Genomic DNA, 26,326 nt, shown 5'->3' on the forward strand with positions numbered 1-26,326 from the left:
ACTTCTGGCATTACATCTGTGCTAGAAGTCCACAGGAAAGGATCTACTATAGTGGATCTAGTAAATGCTTTTTATAATTGATCCAGAAGTATCTAGGCAGTAATGTTGCTTGGGAAACATTCTTTGTGCTTTATTGAACAGGCCTTATAAGTATAGCAATTGTGAACAGACCGGAGAAGTTAAATTTGAGGAGAAAAAGGAACAACAAATTCACTTGAATTCTTCATGTTTGAGAAAGTCTCATCACTTTAATACATGTGTGAAAGACAAGATAGAAACAAAATCACAAACATTAATGGGATCTTCAAGAAGTATCTGTAGTGGCTTTCAATAGACATAAAGGCATTCAGTCAATACAAACACGTTTCCACTAGAAAGTTCTTTCTTTGTAACAAGTAAAATATTTTTATATAAAAGAATTAGAGAAACATTGGATCCATAAGGTGTCTAGACAGTACAATTTAAGAAAATGGTAATGACCCATACGTATTTAGATACATTAATAGAAATCATAAAGTAATGTGAAACCATAATCATCAATCTGTCTAGAAAACTCCTCCATATCTTATAAAAGATAATGGCATCATTGGAAACTAAGATACAATCTTTTGTTCATCAGGAAATCTCATCTCATCTATTAAATTTGGTATTTTATAATAAGATTGAGTACTTGTATTCTAAAAACGTAGCAAGCGTTTATTATTTGAACCCATGCGTTTAGTCAGCCTCCTAGGCAATTCAGAAGCCCAGTGAGGTTTGAATTGTACTACTTGATAATTGTCAAATATAATATGAGTCCCTAAGAGGTAGATACAGTGGGAAAACTTTTAGGAATCTATTTCCTTACCCTGAAACACTTTTGGTGTAGCATATCCCTTGAAACTATAGACATGGGAAAGGCACTTTAGAATATGCTGAGGTTTGGGCTCCTGTGAGAAGTAAGGGAGATGATTCATTTTCAGAAGTACTAAATAAAAGCTGTGCTGTCTAGTGAACAGTAGGTCTATGACCTACTGGAAATATGTATAACCTCCCCCCACTCCCACCAATGGAGTGCTAGACCTTTAGACATTTCACTTCCTGGTTCTTCTTCCCCTCTCCCATTCAGCAGGCTTATTTTCAAGGGCTTTTTTTCCCCTGGGCTTTGCAATGAGTATGAGTCATCCAATAAAAGGAGGAGGGACTGAAAGTCTCTGCACCCCCTCAGGGAATGTACATTTGTTCCAGACTACTTTTTGCCTTACATGGGCATAGAGGAAGTCCAGGAGAACCATAACCTCTGTAGTGCTCAGCCAATGAGGAGCCAGGGGAGGGACTTGTGTGCTAAGAGATAAATTGTCTGCTGTAACTGCCCCAGGTGTGCCTGTCCATCAGACACCCACTCCTGCAAGAATGTTGATTAAAGCCTTGCTTAGCTATACTCGGAGTCTGTGTTCCTCCTTTGATTGGGTCAGTGAGTTTATTTTTCACAGTTCCTTCATAAATGTAAGTATAGATGGTATGAGGATAAAATTCTTCTATCTTCCAAACACCATTTATTAAATTTGAAAATTAAACAACATAATTAATGGCTGGATATCAGCAACAACCTTGTCTGGAAACTTGATATTATTGACAAAAATCCCTTTAAATTTGTTTTCTTTGTGTTCCTCAGGCATTATGAAAGCTTAGCAAGGTAATGTTCATAAAATTTTCAGTGTTTCTCAAGGAGAAAACAAGAGATAAGTCCAAAATCATTATGCCTTCTGTCATGTCTTAACTATCTTATCAGCGCTGTAGCTATTGTTGAAGCCAGGTTTTACTCTGGGAGAATACCAAGGGGAGATGGATTCTTGATGGATTTCTCTCCGCCTCAATCTCAGGGCAAAGAGCACTCACCTTGCCTTAGAAGGAAAAAAAGAGATCACAGAAAATGCCTCAGATGATTGCATATGCTGAAATCCAGGCAAACTGCCCCTCTCCAGTATTGTGATAAAAAGGCAACACTCTCATGCTAAAGATAGAACTTGGCTTGAGAAGTTACCCCAGGGACTGTGTATTAATTACCCAGGGAGTCGCTTTACCGGCAGATGGCACCAGCCAATTTTGAATGGAAATCTACAGAACCAGAAAATCAAAACAGCAGAAAAGCAAACTGTCCTTGGAACTAAAGCCCAATAAGTAGGCCAGACCCTACATGTTAAACCTAATCAGGGTATTGTCTACTAAAATAGAAGCATTAAATACTTCTGGAAATTCTCCTGACATAATAACCTGCATCTACAGGATTCTTCCTAGAGTCCTAAATATTACTACCCAAACGAAAATCCAGGAATACCACAATTTGAATAAGGAAAGATAATCAACTGATGCCAATAACATGGTGCATCAGATGTTAAAATTACCTGACAAGGATTTTAAAGCAGCTGTCAAAAAAATGTTCCAAAACTCTATTTAAAAATTCTCTTGAAGAAAAAAAGGAATTAAAAATCTCACCTCTTTTTTTTTTTTAAATAAGTTTGTTTATTTTTGAGAGAGAAAGAGAGAGACAGGGTGCGTATGGTGGGGGTGGGAGGGTTGGGGGCAGAAAGAGAGGGAGACAGAATCCAAAGCAGACTTTAGGCTCTGAGCTGTCAGCACAGAGCCCGATGCAGGGCTCAAATCCACAAACCACAAGATCATGACCGAAGCCGAAGTCAGATGCTTAACCGACTGAGCTATCCAAGTGCCCCTCACCTCTTTATTAGAAAAGAAATTATAAAGCAATGAATGCTATAGAAAAGACAGTTTAAAGAAGAAAAATAACCTGTTCCTATCATTTGACAAAATTCAACACCCATTCATGATAAAAACAAAAAAAATCTGGCACCCTATGTAAGGAGCTTGGAAATCACTACTCCATCACAAAGAATAAGTAAAAAACGAAACTAGATAAATAATGAACAGCTCTCCTTGATTGATCCCTGCAAGAGGGGAGGACACAAAGCAAATAGCTGCCCCCAAGATTAGAGAAGCAGACAGGTGAATATAAGGAGTTGAGGTTTACCAGAGCAGGGACTCAGGACTCAAAACCACCCCAGAAGCAGTGCAGGGGTAAGAAAACCTGAACTGTCATTGACAAATTGCTGGAGGCCTTGTGCACATAAATAACCCCAAGAGTTAGAATCTCCATGTGGATCCAGTTTAGAGGGGGGCAGCAATAATATTGTGATATTTATCTTGAGAACCTAAAATAAAAGTCCCACATAAATGTAAAAGAAAAATTCCCTTCTTCTTCTAGCAGAGGGAGGGGAAGAGAAATCATTTTGACATACTCCAGAGCTTTCCTGTTTTTTTTTTTAAGTTTATTTATTTTAAGAGAGAGACAGAGAGGGGGAGAGAGAGAGAGAGAGCAGAGGTGGGGCAGAGAGAGAGGGGAGAATCCCAAGCAGGCTCTGCACTGTCACCAGAGAGCCCAATGTGGGACTCAACCCCACCAACCTTGAGATCACAACTTCAACTGAAATCAGGAGTCAGATGCTTAACCAGCTGAGCCACAAAGGCACCCCAACATATGGCAGAACTTTTCTTAGCAAAGCATACCTTCATGAGAAACTAGTTAACCAGAGCCTAACCTATGGGGTGTTAGAGTGCCTAACTGGCCTGGGGGAAAGGAAATACTCAACTCCAACTTGTTCTAAGCTTCCGAGTTGAACAAGGGAAACATCCAACTCTATCCTGTCCCACCAAAGGAAGGAGGAAAAAACTGTGACGTTCACATTCCAGAGGCACAGGCTTGAAAAAAGGCAATGACTGAATGACAGGACTATGGACTGCTTCCACTCCCCACTCATGTTGTCACCACATTTCAAAACATCTATTTATGGCAGTATCTTTTACCCCTTACATCATATCTAGCAATCAAGAAAAAAATTACAAGTCATAACAATAGGCAGAAAAACACAGTTTGGAGAAACAAAGCAAGCATCAGAACCATACATGGCAGGGACACAGGAATTATCAGGTCATTTATTTATTTATTTATTCATCTAACATTTTTTAAATTATTTTGAGGGAGAGAGAAAGTGTGAGTGGGGAAGGGGAAGAGAGAGAGAGGGAAAGAGAGAGAATCCCAAACAGGTTCTGCAGGGTGAGTGCAGGGATCGATGCAGGGCTAGAACTCATGAACCATGAGATCATGTATCAGGTCACACATTTAAAACAACTCTGATTTGGGACGCCTAGGTGGCTCAGTTGATTAGGCGTCCAGCTTTTGGTTTTGGCTCAGGTCATGATGTCGCAGTCCTCAGATTGAGCCCCGAGGTGGGCTCCTCATTCACAGCATTGCTTGGGATTTTTTCTCTCTCTCTCTTTCTCTGCCCCTACTGTTTGTGTGTGATCTCTTGCTCTCAAATAATAAATAAAAAATTTTTAAACAACTCTGATTAATATGCTAAGGTTTCTCAAGTAGACAACATATAATACAAACAGGCAATGTAAGCAGACAAATGGAAATCCTAAGAAAGTATGATAAAGAAACGTTAGAGATCAAAAGAACTGTGACAAAGATAAAGAATGCCTTTGATGGGCTAAGTAGTAGACTGGACATGGAAAGAATCTCTAAGCTAGAGAATTTATCAATAAAATCTTCAAAAACTGGAAAGCAAAGAGATCAAAGACTAAAAATACAAAACAGAATATCTAAGGTATATGGGACAACTAAAAATGTGTAATATGCTTAATGGAAATAAAAGGTATACAAGTTGGGAAAAGGGACAATTTTCTGTATTTACAGATAACATGATTATCTCTACAGATAATACATGAGAAATGACAAAAAAAATTCCAGAAAATGAAGTATTATTCAGTGTTAAAAATAAATGAGCTGGGACACCTGGGTGGCTCAGTTGGTTAAGCCTCCGACTTCGGCTCAGGTCATGATCTCACAGTTCATGAGTTTGAGCCCATGGCGGGCTCTGTGCTGACAGCTCAGAGCCTGGAGCCTGCTTTGGATTCCCTGTCTCCCTATCTCTCTGTCCCACCCCACCTTCATGCTCTCTCTCTCAAAAATAAATAAACATTAAAAAAAAATGAAAAAAAAATGAATAGTCAGGCCTAAATGCATATTACCAAGTGAAAGAAACCAATCTGAAAAGGCCACATACTCTATGATTTCAACTGTATGGCATTGGGAAAATGCAAAACTATGAAAGACAAGTAAAAAAAAAAATCAGTGGTTTTGGGCGGTAAGTGTAGGGCCGATAAATAGGTGGAGCACAGAAGAGTTTCAGGGCTCTGAAACTACTCTGTATGATACTAAAATGATTGACTGATACATGTCATCTTCCATTTTTCCAGCCCCATAGAATGTACAATACCAAGAGTCAAATTTAGCATGAACTGTGGACTTTTGGTGATTATGGTGTGTCAGTGTAAGTTAACCAAGTGTAATAAGACCACTTTGGTAGGGGATGTTGGTAATGCATGAGTGGGACCAGGTGCTAAATGTGAAATCTCTGTATCACCCTTTCAATTTTTCTGTAAACATTAAACTGCTCTAAAAAAAAAAAAAAAGAAAAAAAAACAAAAAAAAACCAAAAGAAACAAAAAAACCAAAAAAACACAAAGTATTCATGAAAAAAAACTATTAGAAAACTAAAAATAGAAGGAAATTTCTTCAGTTGCTAAAGAACATCCATTAAAAGAAAAAACTAACAAAAAACCCCCGAAACTACAGCTAACATCATACAGTAAAGACAAAAGGCTTTCTTCCTATGATCAGGGACAAGGCAAGAGTGTCCACATTTACCAGTGCTATTCAACAGAATATTATAACTTCTAGCCAGTTCAGTATGTCAAGAAAATGAAATGAAACAGTTACAGTTCGAAAAGGTATAGCCCCTACTTGCAGATGGCATGATTGTTGATTTAGAAAATCCCAAGGTATCTACAAAAAAAAAAAAAAAAAATCATTGAGTTCAGTTTTTCCACAGGATAAAACCTACCTATATAAATTGTACTCCTAAGGACAAGCAATTCCAAAAAAAACAATTCTAAAATAAAACAACCAGTTGTTAATCTAATAATGGATGTGCAGGACTTATATCCTGGAACTTACAAAATGTTGATGAAACAAATTTAAAAGGATCTCAATTGGAAAAACAGGCAGTGTTAGACTGGGAGGTTCAATATAGCAAAGATGCTCCCTAAACTGATCTATAGCTTTCTACACTGCTCCTGTCAAAATTTCAGCAAAGTTTTTATAGAAATAGAAAAATTTATTTTAAAGTTCATATTGGAAGAAAAAGGCCCTAAAATAGCTAAAACAAGTTTCAAAAAAAGAAAAATGAAGTGGGAAGAAACACTCTTCCTGATTATATAATTATGACTGTGTAGGAATTGGCTGAGGGATATACATATCTACAGAACCAAATAAGGCTCTCAGATATGGAGCTATGCAAATATACCCAATTAATATTTTACTAACAATCTGACATTGAAATCAGTCTGGTGGGTCATATTCCAATGATATTGGCTGCATTTCAACTTCCCAATTCTATCACAGATTTCCTTCTTATTTTATTCTAATAATAATGATGTGACACAAAGTCTATTTTAGATGGCATTATGTAGCAAAAAATCATATATAATATCATTTTAGCATTTTATATGTATATACTACATACTAGAAAAATGCAGGACAATTTTAATACTTACATTATTAGTAGTGATGAAACCTATAAAGTAATGAATTGTTAATAATTAAGCAAGTGCTACTTTATGCAAAAGAAAAACCAACTAAGCCACAAACTTTATCCAGTTTACTTGCCACATATGTATTTATTGTTGCATTGCCCTAAAAAGAAAGCTGTGTCTTGAAGATAGACAATGGATGTTGCTGGTGATTGCAGGAGGCTGTTTTTCTGTGTGCAAGCCTGTAAACTATTTCTCATGAAACCCTGAGCTACTGCATCTATTCTCTCACTCTGGATAGATGGGTCCAAGATTGTCATTGTAAATAAAGTTATTTTAATTAGCATGTCTCATATCTGATAGGATTCAATGAGTGTGCCAAGAACTCCTACCCTGTGAGCATTCTACTTTGCACTCTGGAGTTTTTTCTAGTCGCCAACAATGGGGGTCACCTTCAATCCTGCTCCAGGTTTGGGGGAGAGTTTTATAAAAGCTATCTAAGAGAAAGCTTGAATCCTCTAGAGAATTCTAATAAATATGAGGGTGGGTTGACTTGGAGAAAGATTAGATATTGATGTACTCTCTGCCAGTGTTTATTTTAGGTTCTGCTTTTCCACTTACCTTCTAACACCTTAGGTCAGCTCCCAGCATCTCTTTCCTGAATTGTTACATTCAACACTCTAACTCTCTTTAGCTGTCTATTTCTCCAAACTATCTCAAATCAGCCTAAAAAGGTTTTGTTCCTAAATCAGAGATTTTATTGTATTAGGGAATATACAAAAATGGAACCAAATTGAAATAAATAAGACAAAAAGTACTCATTTTCTTTCTTTTTTTAAGTTATTTATTTATTTATTTATTCATTTATTTATTTTGAGGTGGGGAGAGAGGGGCAGAGAGAGGGAGAGAGAGAGAGACAGAGAGAGAGAGAATCTCAAGCAGGCTCCACACTGACAGTGCAGAGCCTGACGTGGGGCTCAAACTCACGAACCGTGAAATCATGACCTGAGCAGAAACCAAGAGCTGGACACATAACCGCTGACCCACCCAGGTGCTCCAAAAGTGTTTATTTTCTGCCAAAACTGATGACTTCGCATTTCCCTATAGGATAATATCCAAACTTCATAATCCAGCCTGCCTACATTCAGAGCCTTTTATCCAAGAACATTATTGCTTCCGGTCCCCATAACTACAGTGCACTAAATGCTGGAGACTCAGCATATCACTTGTTCTCCTATCCTGTCTTGCAAATTCACCTTTGTAGGACTTAGCCCAGGTACTCTCTAAGGTGGTCCACATGCCTATTGACTATCTGTCTTTTCATGAACAGTTTAAAGGACAAATCCCTAAGGCTAATTAACTTCTGTGGAGTTGAAAGGTTATAGGCATCCTTTTCAATCTGCCATTTCCCCTGGTCCTTCCACCAGAAAATATGATCACAGAACCTTAAAGTAACTTCATGTAAATGGGACTCCTCCTTAAATATTCTTGTGCATAATGCCAAAGAAGAGTAAGGGATTCCTGAGTTCCAAAAGACTGGGTGTGAAGGAAAGAACAAACAACTCAAAAAAATGACAGTGCCTTCCCTACTGAGAAAATATCCCACACTGGCTTTTCTAGTTTTCCATATTTGAGCAAATGGACATTTGGAAATCTGTGTGCTTTTTATGGCAAAATTGTAAAGAAATGTTTTGACAAATTCTCCATGCAAATTCTTTTCTTGTGTGTACCTGGAATGATGAGAGAGGAGGAAGGTAAGGCAAGATAAAAAGATGGACGATAAGGTGCCTGGGTGGCTCAGTTGATTAAGTTACTGACTCTTGATCTCAGCTCAGGTCTTGATCTCAAGGTCATGAGTTCAAGCCCTGCATTGGGCTTCATGCTGGGTGTGGAGCCTAGTTTAAAAAAAAAAAGAAAGAGAAAGAAAGAAAGAAAGAAAGAAAGAAAGAAAGAAAGAAAGAACTTAAAAAAAGATGGTGAGACTATTTTATTTAAAAAGTGAGATGAGATTCAGAATTGTGGCCAACATACTCACCTTGATAAATGATAGCAAAGGCAGGATAAGATTAGTAGCACTGCAATTAAAGACAACAATAACAGGGAGCCTGGGTGGCTCAGTCACGTGTTCAACTCTTGACCTCAGCTCAGGTCCTGATCTCAGTGTCTTGCGTTCAAGCTCCACATTGCGCTCCATGCTGGATGTGGAGCTTACTTTAAAAAAAAAAGAAACAAACAAAAAAGAATAACAACAACCAAAGAATCTGCACTCACCTCTTTAGAAGCACAGGCTTATTTATTATATTGTTAAACATGAGCAAAAGCATAAACAAGAAATGTAATTGCCCCTAATGCATTCTTTCCTTCATTCTCCAACACTGACTAGAATAATTAGTAAATTTTCACCCCTTTGTTTCTGCCTGGTGTAATCTATTTAAATATATAACCCTTGGTTAGATGCAGAGAATGTCTCACATAAAATATTTTAAGACAGAACAAGTACATGCTATTGAACACATTGGCCAATCTAATGTTCAAGTTCTAAAATCTACTTTGTGCTAAATTTGTGGCCTGGGGGCACCTGTGTGGCTCAGTCAGCTAAGTGTCTGACTTTGGCTCAGGTCATGAGCTCATGGCTCATGCATTTGAGCCACGCATCAGGCTCTGTGCTGACGGCTCAGAACCTGGAGCATGCTTCAGCTTCTGTGTCTCCCTCTCTCTCTGACCCCTCCCCACTCATGCTCTGTCTCTCTCCCTCTCTGTCTCTATCTCTCTGTCAAAAATAAATAACCATTAAAAAATTTAATTTATGGCCTTGGATAAGTACTTAACTATTTTACACACACATTTCTTCTGTATAAAATAACGCAAACAATTCTATTGTCCTCGCTATTTGGTAAGTATTACTCTTTTGTCTGAATGTATTGTCATATCCCTTGGAAAAAAGGTAATTGCTATCATTCAAAGAGTTGGCTAATATTAGGCAATTCTAGTCACAAAAATACTATCAATGTGGTGAGAAATATCTTGAATATTTAAAATGGTGGTCATGAGAGAAGAAGGGCTAGACGTAGTAGGTGTTCCTTCACAGATTTATCTAGGATAATGGAGTGGGCAATATGGAGAAGATGGATTGAAACCTTTACCAAAGTAACATTTCTCCAATTTAAGTGTATCCCCAAATGGAATGAACCATCTGAGGGCAAACTGAAGTACCCAGCTTTGTAAACATTTATGCCAAACCAGAATAGCTCCCTCCAGGGCTGTCAGATTCATGTAACTGCTGGATTCAGTCATATCCCAATCCACCCATTACCCCCCGCTCCCTACCTCACACACACCTAACTTTGAGACTCTGTCAAATAGTATGAAAAAAAAAAAAGTTGGCTATGTTGATCTGCTGGGTGCCATAACCCAAAGGTATCTCCTAATATTTGATAATCATAGTTTGCTAGGAGAAGAATAACTGACATCAAGCTGTTGAAATTTATCCTGTTCACATATAGAAAATTATATCCTGCTCATATTTCTTAAGTGATTTATTTTATACAATGAACTAAGAAAAAGGATAAGGAAAGTAATGACAACAGAAATTGAGATTCAACCATCAGTTAAAGTACTAGGTAGTTTAATACACATTATATATCTTATTCTAACTAAAACTCCGCAAAATGTATATCAACACTATTTTAGAGTTGATAATTGGGCTAAACATTATGGGTAAAAGATGAATATATAAATGTATGTTTTACAGGGATCCTGGGTGGCTCAGTTGGCTAAGGGTCCACCTCTTGGTTTCATCTCAGGTATGATCTTGAAATTAATTAACTGGAGCCCCACGGGGGGCTCTGTACAGGCAACGTAGAGCCTGCTTGGGATTTTCTCTCTTCTCCCCTCTCTCTGCCCCTCCTCCAGCTCTCTCTCTCTCCAAATAAATAAATTTTTAAAAAGTCTGTTTTCCTTAAAGAAAATCAGTACAGAGAGTAAAAATGGGAAAGATTAAAAAAAACCAGTAGTATTTGGTATGTTATAAACTAAAACTAATATGGAAGTTATGAACTAAATGAATTCAGTGAGAATTGCAACAATTCAGCACAATGGACTTTTGAATAGGAAGTTCTGGGTGTGAATTTTATTTAGAATTTCCTTAGGTATAAAATCAGCGTGAAACAATAAAATCAGTGTGATAATATTTATTGCAAGTTATCACTTGTTATCCATATGATATTGGGCTAGTTACTCAATCTCTGAGCCTTGTGTTTATTATCCACACTTCTAACATGATGAAGGAAAGCACACAAAAATAGAACTCATTTCATGGGATTCATGTAAGGATTAAATGAAATAACACTAAAAAGTACTTAAATAGTTCCTGGAACATGCTACATTCTCAATAAACCTTATCTATTATCACTATTTTGGCATTTTTCCTTACGTACACACAGACACACATACACACACATTTGCTAAATGGTAGTTGTCTACCAATTAAGATTATTGTGACCTGTGTAATTTATAAAAATAATTCATTATGAATTAATCTTTTCAGTCATATTTATGTGTATCAGATGCCCACCTCAGTACTTTTGCCTGTCAAATAAATACAACAAATATTCTCACTCTTGGCTAGAACATAATTAAGTTAAATCATTATTTTGGGGGGGGGGGACGCTTGGGTGGTTCAGTCGGTTGAGCGTCTGACTCTTGATTTCAGCTCAGGTCATGATCCCAAGGTCATGGGATTGAGACCTGTGTGGAGCTCTGCACTGAGCATGGAGCCTGCTTCATTGCTTCATTTTCTCTCTCTCTCTCTCTCTCTCTCTCTCTCTCTCTCCCCCCTCTCTCCCTCTCTCTTTCCCTCTCCCTTCCTCCTCCTCTCACTCTCAAATAAGTAAATAAATAAATAAAATTAAATAAATCCTCATATTCTTTACTTGCAATCCTTTTATAATAATAAATTAATGCATAATTTTGGATGCAATTTAAAAATAAAAATATCTTCAATATATTTATGAATAAATTTCTTTCTACTCTGAAACTTCCTCTTTGAAGCAAATAATCTTCAATTATACTAAAACTTTATATGATTAGAAAGACAGGAAATAAGTAAATGGTTCAATATTGGATGATTAATTAATGATGTCACAATAACATGACATATTTTTAGTAATGGAGCTAGCATTTCTTAAAAATGTTTAGAAATATGAAAAATGTTTATAGGATAAAATGAAAATTGTTTAGATGATTATTATGACTATCCAAAATCAGCTGTTTATTGTAAAAATGATTGGAAATGAAAAGATAAAAATTTTAATATAGTTATCTTTAAGTGGACTACTTCGAGGGTGATATGTCTTAGGTAGACACCTCTACTGCTCATCATTTTTGCAAATTTCTGGGGACGTGTAATGACACCTTATATAACTGAAAATCTTCGTGCTTCTGGAGATAAGCTTTCTGAATACACTGATGAAAATCACAAGTGTTTTGATGCTGCTAAAGGGGATATCGGGAACTGGACTGAATGTGCACTGATCATAGAACATGGACGTTCCGTGTTTTGGTAAATGTCTACTAAGAAGTAACCTATTCATTACTCATCACAGACCTAAGGGCCCAGAATAAGCCCTTTGTAATGGATACACTTTGGAATAACCATAAGATGGGGAGGGAGGCAGAAGAGAGAGGAAAGGAGGGAAAGAAGGAAGAAAGAAGGGTGAAAAGGAGGGAGGGAGAGGGAGAATGAAAGAGAAAATTAAAACTATCAAATTGCTCATTTCCTCCTGCTCTTTTTATTTCTATTCCCCCTCCGCCCTTCAACTATGACCCTCTTCCTCTCCCTCGTTTTTTCATACTTAGCAAAGGAGAAGAAAAGGACAATAAAATTTAATCCACTAGCAGTAAATCAAACTTCTAATACGTATTAGAATGAAAATTCAACCTGGGTGGATCTGACTTGAAACTTCGTGCTATTTCTACTCAGCAGCAACCAGACTCTGGGAAAATACAGCATCAGTTAAGGTAAAAATATGAGATTTGACATTAGACAGGCTTCAGCTAAGTTTTAGATCTGTTGCTTGATGATGTATGACCTTGGAAAAAGTACTTAAGTACTCAATTTTAGTGTCATCATCAGAAAAAGGTTAATAATGTATAGCTCATAGGATTATTGTAAATGATATATTTAAGGTAGGCATTTACTGTGCCAAACATTTAATATTAGTTCAATCTCTCTTTCTCTTTCTCTTTTCTGAATCCCCACTTCCTCTTTCCTTTCCACTTTCTCTTATTTTACATTTTTACGATTAAGTTATTTTTAAACTAGTGCATATCAATCTACCAATCTAGCTATAAGTAAAAAAAAATAGTTTTGTAAGAACAGAATTATTCTGTCACTTTAAGAAGAAGTACAGCCATTTCTAAAAGCAGTGTATCTGCAAACAGGTGGCCCGTATACTTCTTCATATGTATATTTAAAACAGTATAGAGTTTGAGAACATAGGCTCTCCATTCTGCATCAATTTGAACCAAAGATTATCTTTCTTGAATATATAAAAATTTGATATCTCCCCTTTATCCACATTAAATTAAGCAATATACTATAATTTTGAAATAATGAATCCACATGTATCTAGATATAGTAGGTCATTGATTAAATTTATGGAAGAAGTACTATTTATATTAAAGGAAACAAAAAAATGAAAGTAGTAAGCTTAAGAATTGAACAAAAGAGTACAGTGAAAGTCTAGGAACAGGTCATGGAAACAATTATCTTGATTAGTTAAAAATTCAGCTTGATTAGAAAAAGTACCTGCCTTTGGAAATTCACGTAATAAAATATGCAGTTTGATCAGGAAATCATGCACAAATTCAGCTGCTTCAACATGCAGCTTGCCCATTTAATTATACAGGAGACCTAGGGAGGAGCACAGCTAGGTCTGTAAATTATGAAATGGGATGAACCACGAATGCATCTTTATTAAAATGATTATACAACCTCTCTCCTACATACAAATCTCCACCAAAAGATATCAGAATGATCTGTTTATTTCTGTGCTTTTAGACAACAATCTGCCATCTGCCAAAATGTGATAATCTAGCAACAAAAGTCTGCAAGGTAACACCAAAACTCTTACATAAGTAAATAAAGATAAGTACTTACATAAATAAGTAAATCCCCCTGATTACTTACCTCTTTGCTGAGAAACAACACACAGTCCACGATGGGAGGGGTGTTATAGTGGTGTATTCTCAAATAGTCAGCAGAGAGCCATTGCAGTGGGGAGAGACACTCTTTGATCTGGATTGGGGTTTGAACCCCACCTAGTACCAGCTGTGAAAATAGAAGTTAAAAACAAATAGATTTCAAAACTTTGGTGTTGTATGGAACAGTAAAATTAATTACCAATAACAATAACCAATAACAATAATTAGGTTACTAAGTGCAAAATTTGACTTTAAAACAAACTAAAGAGCAAACCCAACTACTACCTTTCATACGTTAACACTGAAAACACAAGATATATCCAATAGTAAGCAGTTTTTTATGGCATTACATTGGCTAAAACATAGCTATCAGTTAATCAGTCTAGACCATCTTATCTCTCCTTTAGAATTTTTAAATTGTATTTCAAACTTTAATATGCACCTGTTTGGTTTCAATGCAAATATCTCATTTGAAAATATTTGTTGAATCAAATTTGTATTAAGAAGGGCAAGTACTGGGGCACCTGGGTGGCTCAGTCAGTTAAGCGCCCAAATCTTGACTTTGGCTCAGGTTATGATCTCACAGTTTGTGGGTTCCAGCCTGTCATCGGGCTCTGTGCTGACAGTGCGGAGCCTGCCTGGGAGTCTCTCTCCCTCCCTCTCTCTCTGCTCCTCCCCTTGTCTCTCTCTCCCTCTCAAAATAAATAAATAAACTTAAAAAATAAACAAAACAAACAAAAACGGAAGGGCTTGTACCAAGAAGCTCTTTAACAGCTTATGTCTTGAAACAGACATAAGTAAAACCAATAGAGGTGTTAAGGTTTTGCAGTGATTTGTTGACAAGTCTTGGTTGAGTTTGTGCCTATGCTCCTTGTCTGTCTTACCTTGGTTCTATAGGGCAAGAGAGGCACATTAAATTGATTCTAACTCATTTTCTGTAAAACCCTTAAAAAACACTCCAAAATCAAAAGAAAATGCATAATTGATAAACAGAAACTATAGCAACTAAAATTATCTATGACAGAGCAAAGCAACACTCCATACCCACTCAATTAAGAGGGAGATGAGACTAGAAGCTGAAATTAAGTGTTTGTTTTCTAGAATTTACAAAGGAGAAAAAATCGCAACTCAATTCTAAGTTGCTTAGAAATGCGTGCTTTTTGAGACAATTTTTCTGTGGTACTACCACCAATTGTTTCATTTATTACAAAGTGCACTTTAGTCGTGTTTATTCAGAAACCTTCAGATATTGGAATTAAATCGAGAGAAACAAAGAAGTTACAAAAGAAAAGTACGACTTTGCATCAAAGCAATAATCTGAGGCCAGTGGATGAAACCACTAAGATGTTAGACTAGGAATGAGTTTGGAAGTTTCATTCTCCTTCTCCATTACCTGACCTGCGGACCCTAGACAGTCTTCACTCCTTCTTTTCTCAAGTTTGTACTTAAATTATTATGTTTCTGAGATATACCTCTCCTCTAGCCTCAAATACATGCACTTCTATATGATAAATAATATTAAACATTTTCTATGACAAGTATGTTGATAAGTGTTGAAGGGAACATAATGATTTGTACACTCCACATTATCAAATTTCTTTCAACCCAAAACAAACAAACAGAGAACCTTTAGAGGTAATTAAAATTCTATTTATAAGACTTCTCACTTGATAAGATGATGAAGTTCCATGTCCATAAAGCACAGCTGTAATCTTTTCTTAAATGTTTATTTATTTATTTTTGAGAGTGAGAGAGAGAGAGACAGAGAGAGACAGAGAGGAGAGAGAGAGAGCACAAGCAGGGAAGGGGCAGAAAGGGAGACACAGAATCTGAAGCAGGCTCCAGGCTCTGAGCTGTCAGCACAGGGCCTGATGCGGGACTGGAACCCACAAGTTGAAGTCGAAGTCGTACACGTAACCAACTGAGCCACCCAAGAGCCCCATATGACTGTAATCTTTGAATATAGTGTAAGATTAAGAGGGAACTCTGACAGGTGGAAAAAGGAAAACAAATGGTTAGTGATCCCAGGATTGGAGGAAGAATATGTCAGCAGGCAGGGCATCATATGAATCCAAAATAAAATAAGGCACCCATTTCACGAAAATAGTACCTAAATATGCTAACCTCACCTGTTTGGTCTTAAGTAACAAACAAGCAAACAAACAACTGAACAAGGTATCCCTCTTGATTTATATTTATACAAGTTTCACTTTGTTGTATGTGGCATGCTTATGGGTATATTGCTCTTTCCTTGTTTTTTTCAATCTTTCTGTTTTTGTCCTCCTTCTGCACATTTGTGCTTTCTGTTATCCACTCCGAATATTCCCCTAAGCTAGGAAAACTAACTAAGCTGATGAAGCTGGAAATCCAGCTTTGGAGTGGCCTCTAAACTAGTAAATAAGCCATCACTCTGAGTTAGATGTTAAGGGTGGATCCAAGATCAGAAATGGGTAGCCCTTGTTCTCACAGAGATTATAAAATCTCATTGTTACATAAATGACTTCAATACAAAGCAGATTAAATATTGCAAAAGGGAACACAATCAGAGTTGTGTTTTTATTTTTCAATTTTTGTTATTGAAATATAGTTGTCATACAAAGTTATGTTAGTGTCAGGTGCACAATATGTTAATTCAACAATTTCACACATTATGCAGTGCTCACCACACAAAGTGTAGTCACCATCTGTCACCCTACATTATTATTACAGTATTATTGACTATATTCCCTATGCTGTACTTTTCATCTCAATGACTTATTTATATTATAGTTGAAAGTTTATACCTTATAATTCCTTTCACCTATTTCACTCATCCTCCCCCACCTCCCCTCTGGCAACCACCAGTTTGTTCTCTGTATTTAATTTTGTGTGTGTGTGTGTGTGTGTGTGTGTGTTCATTTTTAAAAATTTTTTCCACATATAAGTGAAATTGTATGGTGTTTGTCTTTCTCTGTCTAGGTTTATCCATGTTGTTGCAGAAAAGCACACAGCAAAGGAAACCATCAACAAAGCAAAAGAGCAACCTACTGACTAGGAGAAGATATTGCAAATGATAAAGAACTTATACTACTCAACACCAGAAAGCCAATGATTTAAAAAGGGGCAGAGGATCTGAACAGACATTTTTCCAAAGAAAACATACAGATGGCCAACAGACACACAGAAAGATGCTCAACATCACTAATCATCAGGAAAATGCAAATCAGAACCACACTGGGATATCACCTAACACCTATCAGAATGGCTAATGTCAGAAAAACAAGACATAACAAGTGTTGTGAGGATGTGGAGGGAAGGGAAACCTGTGCCCTGTTGGTGGAAATGTAAATTGGTACAACCACTGTGGAAAGCACTATAGAGGTTCCTCAAAATTTAAAAATAGAATTATGATATGATCCAGTAATTCCACTATGGATGTTTATCCAGTAAGCAAAAAGGCTAATCCAGAGATGTGCACCCCTATGTTCATTGTAGCATTATTTGCAATAGCCAAGAAATGGAAGCAAATTTTGTTTTGACTGAAAGGTTTAAAAGCAAATCTATTTGGGATAATAAGAAAATTTATGTTGGGCTTTTTTTTTAAAACTTTTAATGTTTTGTTTGTTTTTGGAGAGAGAGAAAGAGTGAGCAAGTGAGTGGGGACAGGCAGAGAGAGGGAGACAAATGATCTGAAGCAGGCTCCATGCTATGAGTGCAGAGCCAATGCAAGGCTCAAACCCATGAACTGGGTGATCATGTCCTGAGCCGAAATCAAGAATTGGCCGCTTAACCTACTGAGCAACCCAGGCACCCTGTATGTTTGGCTCTGAAGGATAGAACAAAGTTTGACAAATTTGGCAGCAATGAGGGAGGGCATGCCAGGTAAATGAAATAACATGAACAAAGACATAGAGGTGGGCGAGTCAGAATTACGATCAAGAAACAGTGTATTGGCCAATTTGGCTAGTTATGGGATAAGATGGGTATATACCAGGAAGATAATGCTTGAAAGGAAGAAAGGGGGTTCAAATGTTTAGCTAGTGAGTATGTACTTAAGTAATTCATGTGGAGCCAACTACATGTTTTTAACGGAGGTGTACGTCATCATTAGGTTCCTGACAGAATGATGTGGCAGCAGTCAGTGCAAAAATGGAAAATTGGAAATGGCAAAGATTTTGGTGGATGAATCCAGTTAAAGAGCTACTTCAGATCAGTAGATCTTGAAGGGCTGAATTAAGGTGTCAAGAGTGGAGATGTGATAATAGTACACTTCTCTTATTTGGAGAAAGAAAGATTAGAACCTGTATAACTTGGGGGAGCCTAGGTGGCTCAATTGTTGAGTGTCCGACTTCAGCTCAGGTCAGCATCTCACAGTTCGTGGCTTTGAGCCTTGCAAGGGCTCTGTGCTGACAGCACAGAGCCCATTTCGGATTCTCTGTCCCCCTCTCTCTGTCCCTCCCCTGCTGTGCTCTTTCTCTCTGAAAAATAAATAAACATTAAAAAAAAAAAGAGCCTGCATAATTTGGAAAAGTCAACTTAAATAGAGTCAAAAGGAAAGGGTATGTATTTAGTTTAAATTAAAAAAAAAAGATTTTAAAGCACTCACAACTTTCAGAAAAGATTGAGAACAGTAAAATGCAGAGTGCAAGAGTCAGGGGAAGCATTTATTCCAACTAAAATTTATTTGACATTCAATAGGTTTTTCCTATGGCTGAAAAACTATAGGTACATTTAGGGTATAAAGCTGGTAAGAAACAAAGAAGCATATGTAAACACTAACATTTAAACAATTTGTCTCTCCTGACATTCACAACAAAACTCTAGCTGCAAATAGGCTAGGTTAAAGAATGGAATTAAATTACATTAATTGGCATCAGAGCATTTGTAGCATGTTTTATTTTTGTTGAATAATCATGAAATGGAGTAAATAGTCCAACTTATTTTTCTAAATAATATTTACTGTATAATTATATTATAACTACACTAAACAAAATTAAAAATAAAGCTCATCAACTATTTTAGCATTAGCTATTTTTATTTTTCTGGGTTGTCCATATCCTTCTGTGTGCATATTTTATACAGGTATAATTATGATGCCTATAGTATTTTGTATTCTATTTTTACACATATAAATTATAAGTGTTTTTCATATTGCTTTGTGGTTTATACATTTATATTTAAAATTTTAAAAAAATTTTAACATTTATTTATTTTTGAGAGAGACAGAGATATAGAGCACAAGCAGGAGAGGGGCAAAGAGAGAGACACAGAATCTGAAGCAGGCTCCAGGCTCTGAGCTGTCAGCACACAGCCCGATGCGGGGCTCGAACCTGTGACATCATGACCTGAGCTGAAGTCAGACGCTTAACAGACTGAGTCACCCAGGTGCCCCTATAGATTTATATTTTAAATGTCCAAACAATATTCCATTGATTAAATTTGTGATACAAATGTAGATTTATTCTTCAGTGGTTGAAGTGTTACTCTTTTGAGGTTTTCAATCATTAGAATTAATATTGTGCTTAACATCAATCTGCATACTACAAGCCTCTTCTCTACATCCTGTCAGTTCATCTCAGGTGTTTCCCTAAACCTCTCTGCTAGACTGCTAACTACCCACTCGGAGGACATTTTGCCTTATTCCCCATTGTATCTCCTGAACCTTGCATATACTGTGCCCCTAAAAAGTGCTTGTATTATGTTGTTTTTGTTTTTGTTTTTTTGTTTCCTTTTCATCACTCATTAGAGTAGGGAGAAGAAGAAAATAAAGAACATGTACCGGATGGAAGGGAAGTGAATGTAGGAAACATCTACAAGTGATTTAGTACTTCCATTCCAGATTTTCCAGTTACAAAACTTTTTTTTTCTTCTTCTATTCTTCCTTCCCAATCTTCTGGAACAGGCTTTGTTCTAGTCCTTTCCCAAGCTTGTCTCTCCCGTTCTCTCTTACTGCAAGATCCTGATGTTCTGTCAATAAACTCCTTTCCTTTTTTTTCTAATGTTTATTTATTTTTGAGACATAGAGAGGGGGTGGGGCAGAGAGAGAGGGAGACAAAGGATCCAAAGCAGGCTATGTGGTGACAGCAGTGAGCCCCATGTGGGGCTTGAACTCACAAGCCGGGCGATTATGACCTGAGCCAAAATTAGACCATCAACCGATAGAGCCACCCAGGTGTTCCAAAACTCCTTTGTTTAGTTGAACTTGTCCAGAATCAGTGTTTTTGCTTGTAACCAACGAGGTCTGTGTACACAATTAATCAAACCAATGAATCCAAATGAGAGAATTTGTTCAGCTGTGGAGAGTAACAGCAGTACCCCAGCTCAGAGAGTAACAGCAGCCTATCCAAGACAGATGGCTATATTACCTCATTTAATATATTTCTAAGATAAATATTACTGTTTTAATTTGCATACCTATGTTTGTTAATTGTATTATCTCCTGCAAATATTGTGTATTTAAGGGAATTATCCTAGCTTTTAATGGGGAGTCAGAAAGAAGAAATGTGTCCAGAATATAAGGTGCCTTTGCCATTTTCATTTTACAATTTATTTATTTGTCATGCTGAGTTGAAGGTCCTTGTTAACCACACAGAAGACTAAAAAGGTTGAAATAATGATGCTGGTTTGCAGAGAATGGGCAAGAATGGCAGGGTCACTTCACTCTTCAATTAACGCTACCCATTTAGCAACTGACAAGCCTGACTTGTTAACTTGTGTAAGAGCAGGAAAGTTATCGCATCCACTTGACAAGAAATAAAAAGCCATATTGAAGACATGGTGGCTACACTAGGTGGTAACACTATATTATATAAGTGAAACTTGCCAATAGAGTAGAAAGAAAGTGATTAATGTATTAATTAACTAGATGGTGAAACCCTTTTATAATGTATCCATATATTAAATGACCACATTGTATATTTCAAGTGCTTAGAATTTTATTTGTCAATAAAGCAGGAGGCAGAAAGCTATGTAAGAATTCAAACAAGGAGAAAGATTTATATACAGCTTCTCCATTCTCAGACTTTCTCTACAGAATGAAACATAAAGATAAAAAAATTAAATTTCCTTAAATTTTGACAAATATTATTTGCTGATTACAGGGTGACTTCTAATTACACAAAAAATGAACATAATCTTCAAAATGAGTCTCTTCTGAAAATGGGATGGCTATTTCTGGAAAGAAATTTTATTGAATCTGATACATTAATGCCAGAATAAGATACCACTGAACTCAGGGAAATACAATGAGTTTTGGGGTCAAGAAAAATTGTATTCTGACTCTGGCTTGGCAGTTAAAAGCAATGGGACACCATCCAAACTGTGTAACTTTTCAGTCTCGGTTTCCTTCTCTGCCAAATGGGGACAAGAAAACCTTTAGCTTCGAGTTTTTTGTTACAAATGGAGAAAATGGGCATTAAATGCTTGGCATCTATTCGACACCACATTGTAACAACTGTTATTTGAAGTCGCTTATCTGAACAAATAGGGTTCTGCATTCCTGGAGAGATGTAGGCCTGAGGAGACTGGCTATTCCTTCCAATAATTTAGAAACATTTTAGAGACTCATTCCCTCCACTTTGAATGTTTTCTAGGACCCAAGTCAAAGCTATACATTTAAATAATTCCTTAGTAGAGTTCCCAGGCCTTCATTTGTATTCTGTTCTGAAAAAGCCCAAAACCCAAAGTTAAAACCTGCCTGAGAATCCATGTTAAGTATTCTGGAAGTTTCATTTATATAAGATGCTTTCTAAACTGATCAAACTCGAATCCATAGTAGGTACTTGTCAAATCCAAATTTCCAGGAAAAATGATGTCATGGCTCCTTTCCATGTCCTTAAGTAGAATGCATAGCATGCAATCACACAAATTATTTTGCAATAATTTTACCTGCTTTTTAATATACTTTAGTACATATTTTTCTGTAAAATAAAAAAATGTGAGAAATCATGTCTAAAATTCTTTAAGGGGAGTAATCTCATTAAAAGAAATAACTAACTGAGGCCAACGCCAATCTCTCAGCAGTAGAAGGATCCACAATGATGATCTGCGTTGTGATGGTGAAGGTGGTGATGCTGGTCATTAGTTTTGACTCCTCTGGGCTCTCAATTTTAAACATATTAATTATATATATTAAATATTTATTTTACTCCGGGTAGATTTATAAGCATGGTGCATGCAAACTTTCATTTAATGATCTCAAAACTCCATAAGAGAGAGCCATAACAGAGGCACCACCTCTGTTTATCTTAGCTAACCTAGGGGTTAAGAAAGGACAAATAACCTCAGAGTTAACAAGGCACCTTTCCTTTGTTGATCATCTCTGTTCTGGGCTGCTACACCTGCAGTGCAGCAGTCTATAGCCCAATTTACCTGTTTACCTAATTTGGTCCTTTCTTCCTGTGAAAGCAGCTTTCTGCTATAGTACTAAATTGGGGGTGCTTCCACCCTAAATATCTAATCTTGTTTATTTCATATACCTATGTATTGAGCACCTGTCATCCCTCTCTATTTTGGGGTCTTTGCCCCTCCCTCTCTATTCTGGGGGCTCTGCACCCCCTCTGTACTCTGGGGTGCCTATGCACCTCCCTATTCTTGGTTGCCTTGTCTTGTTTACCCAAACTCGGGTGTGAGCATCCTATGGCTTTGTAATTCTTTATGCCTTGTTAACCCATTGGTGTCAGCCCAGGGGATATCTAAGCTTATTCCCCACACCCATCACCAGGTTTATGGATAAAGAAATTGTGGAATATGTATGCAATGGAATATTACACTTAACAAAGCAGAACTGGTACACATACAAGCGACATTACAGATACATTTCACAAGCATGCTATGCTAAAGAAGCCGTACACCAAATACAATAGGTTTATACCCGTAGTGACAGCAAGCAGATCCGTTGTTGCCAGGTGTTGAGGAGAAGCGGATGGGATTGCCTTTAAATAAATATGTGAAAATTTTCTGGGGTGATAGAAATGTTCCATATAATTATGATTGTGGTTGTATTTGTCAAAATTCACCTAATTGTTCACTTAAATTGGGTTCAATATATATTTTTCACCCAGGAATTCAAGAGTGAGAAAATACGGTATCAGTTATAGTTATTCATTAGACAGTATCAGCAGAGGAAGCCCATCATGGACTTTGAAGCATTCCTTCATGGTCTTTCTGATTATGCCAAACTTCAAGGCTTGTCAGCCTTCTGACAATGAGCACTATCTATAAATATTTGCCTAGACTACTAACTAGAGCAAGGAAAACATAGGGTGAGCACCATGAAATTGTTTGCTCCCTAAGGAAATTTTCCTTTTTTAGTTGCGAAGGCCAATAAATGAAATGGAATTTCCAAGAAGCCAACCTAACTGTAGGCAGACCATGCTAACTCCTCTTGTGATGAGGAACACAGACATAAATGCAGTTATTGGAATTATGATGTGACTGACTCATCTCAGTCTCAGAATTTCTGGCTAAAATAAAACTGTGAGCTTTTTCAGAGCAAAAATAGTGCCTCTTTCATCTTTGTAAATTCCCCCCTGTGCCATCTTATTGGGAAGAGGCATGGAGTGTGATGCAACTGGTCATGTTAGGCAAGGTCTGGAAATGAGAATGTGTGATATTGCCCACATTGAGTATTAGTAATTAATGATTTAGGAAATAAAACCTAAAACTTCTTGCAACAAATATTATTTAAGCACATCTGAGGAGAATATTAAACTCAAGATAGATTGAAATATCTTTAAAAGGGTACCCACAGTGAGGGTAAAATAAAGGTGGAAAAAAGAAAGTTCCTACATAGCAGTGACTGAAAAAAAAAGTTGCATTAACTGTGACCAAAGTTATTATTCTTTTTTTCTAGTCCATGAAGATAAAGCTCTTCCTTTTGATCAATTTTGAAATATTAAATTCTAATGTGTTAAGGCTTTTTAAAAGGTACTACACTTGGTTAATCATGGGTCTCTCATATATACTCAAAACTCACAAAAGGAGAAAATAGCAAAACAGTAGAGTTTTCTTTAAAGTCATTTGGGTGACTCTAATGTCTAATAATATATAATTATATTATGACTCCTTTCCACATATATCTAAAAGGAAATAAAATCCCACAAAGTTTTAATTAACACTTGTATGGTTTTTTGAAGTCCTTAGATGAAAGATACTAACAGAGTATAAAGTATTATAATTAATATTCTAAAAAAAAGTTAGATTTTAATTTGCTTTTCAATAGTTAGAGTTCCAAGATTTGAGAGTGTGTGATACTACACATCAGGAGAACTGGTTATAATTAGGCACAAAGAGATAGTTCAAGTAAAATTGTTCACATTGACTCTGAATTTAATTACTAATGGAATTTATGAAAAAAAATCTCAAAAATTTTTTTTGTGCTGAGGGTGAAATAAAATGACATTTAATGTGACTGTCTCAGGGTTCTATCTAACATGTATTTGGCATAGGAAAAAGTGGATAAGGTAGGGGGATATTGGTCATTTGGAATTATAATATACTGTCCATAAATAAAGTAATTAAATTAACAATAATGATTAAAATGAAAAATTATTAAATGACAAATTTTCCCCTTGATCCTGCATGATTATGTGAAGGAAAACCTTTATAAATTTATGCATTTTTGAAAAGCATATTTACATGTCAACAAACACTTATTGAAGGCTCTTAGTGAACAATGTGCTAGATACTGAAAGGGTTCACACATTCGGACAAACTGACACTATTTTATACTTGAAGGAAAGGGGAAATTGTTATGTAATAAGTATAGCAATTGTTAGCTAATACTTGCTGTACCAATTTGGGGCATATTATTATATTTCTGTGCCATAATTTTGAAGTCCAAAAAATGTATATAGTTTAATATAAAATTCAATTCAGCCCTTTGAAAAAAGGAGCATAAAACAACTATTTCCTTCTCTTTCTAAATAAAACATAATAATTCCCCTATTTCCTAATATAGACAAGGAATGTATATTTGAGGATGAGTTCATCATTTGCAGAACTTGGAAACAGATACTCTGCACTAGAATTAAAGCTTCAGTACTGGGTTGGTTTTGTAATAGTACTTTCTGCATTATAAGTTTCCAGCAAATTACTTTAATTAATATTTACCTATTATTATTATTATTATTTAATGGGCTTTAACAAATAGAAAACATATTTTCTGTGCTACTCTGAATATGAAAGTGGTTAGTTAGACAACATTTTCAAGAGATTCAGGAAATAAGTGAAAAAAATAATAAGGAATGCTTATGCAATAGAAATTCAAGTTTATTTTTTAATTTTTAAAAAAATGTTTATTTATTTTGAGAGAGAGAAAGAGAGAGAGCAGGGGAGGGGCGAGAGAGAGGGAGACAGAAAATACCAAGCAGGCTCTGCACTGTTAGCACAGAGCCTGACACGGAGCTTGAACTCACAAACTGTGAGATCATGACCTTAGTTGAAACCAAGAGTCAGTCGCTTAACTTACTGAGTCACTCAGGTGCACCTAGAAATTCAATTTTAAACCCATATAGTTTGCTTCATAAATACTAAAAGAAATGCAGACTGCATTTAGTTAAAGTCATGGAGAATCTCCCTTAGGCTATCAGGATAGCATAGTAATGTTTCCTGGACAATTTAATTTGGTGATTGAGAAGAAGCATTCTCTATGAAAACAGATTTGTAATGAACTTGCTTTGTAAGTAGGCGTCTTCTAGAAAGTAATTTACTCTGCTTTGGATATTCCAAACTAAGAGAACAAAATGAATTTAGGTCTCTAAGCATAAAAGTCATTAACTTGTATTCAGATGTGAGTAGGAAAGAGGGTAAGTGAGACTGAAAGGAAGAAATTATGGGCTACAAGGGTGGATTGGGGCCAGACTATAAGGAGCCATATTTAGACTTGATCAGGTAATTGCTGACCAAATGGAAATTAATATGGCAGAATTTATCCCTTTAACTTCACATGAACATACAAAGTTCCCCAATGATCTGGGTACAAATCAGCCAATGACCACGTAATAATCATGAGCAATGGGGGTCAGAAAACTTTATCCTTACTGTTACTGGACCCCCAAGATCAGGTTCTTGAGTCTCAATGTCACAGAAATGAATACTGAACTGGAGATAAAGAAAAAAGGCCGAGTTTATTAGAGAGAGCTTACATGCAAGGGAGCTGGCAAGAAAGATAAACATTGCCCCCCATAGGGGTAGCATGCCAGGCTTATAAAGGCACTTTTCCAAAGGGTGAGAGGCTGGGAGTGGGGAAGTCTGTCAATCCCACGGTCATTATGTTGTTGCTGTTTAGTGGACACGAGACGATCACAGGATGCCTTTCTTCATGGTCAACATTCTTCCAGAGCTCCTGGAAAATAGAAATACTTGCACAAACAGGCTTTAAATGGTTACTTTTGATTTTGCCCAGAGAACCATCACTCCCCATCAGCTGTTATCTCTCATTGTTCTCTTCCCCAGAAGGAGATATCTGTCTCAAAATGTATGAAAACTTTTA

The sequence above is a fragment of the Panthera pardus genome, unplaced genomic scaffold (assembly GCF_024362965.1).
Source record: "Panthera pardus isolate Hobbes unplaced genomic scaffold, ASM2436296v1 HiC_scaffold_12, whole genome shotgun sequence".
NCBI classification, from domain to species: Eukaryota; Metazoa; Chordata; class Mammalia; order Carnivora; family Felidae; genus Panthera; species Panthera pardus.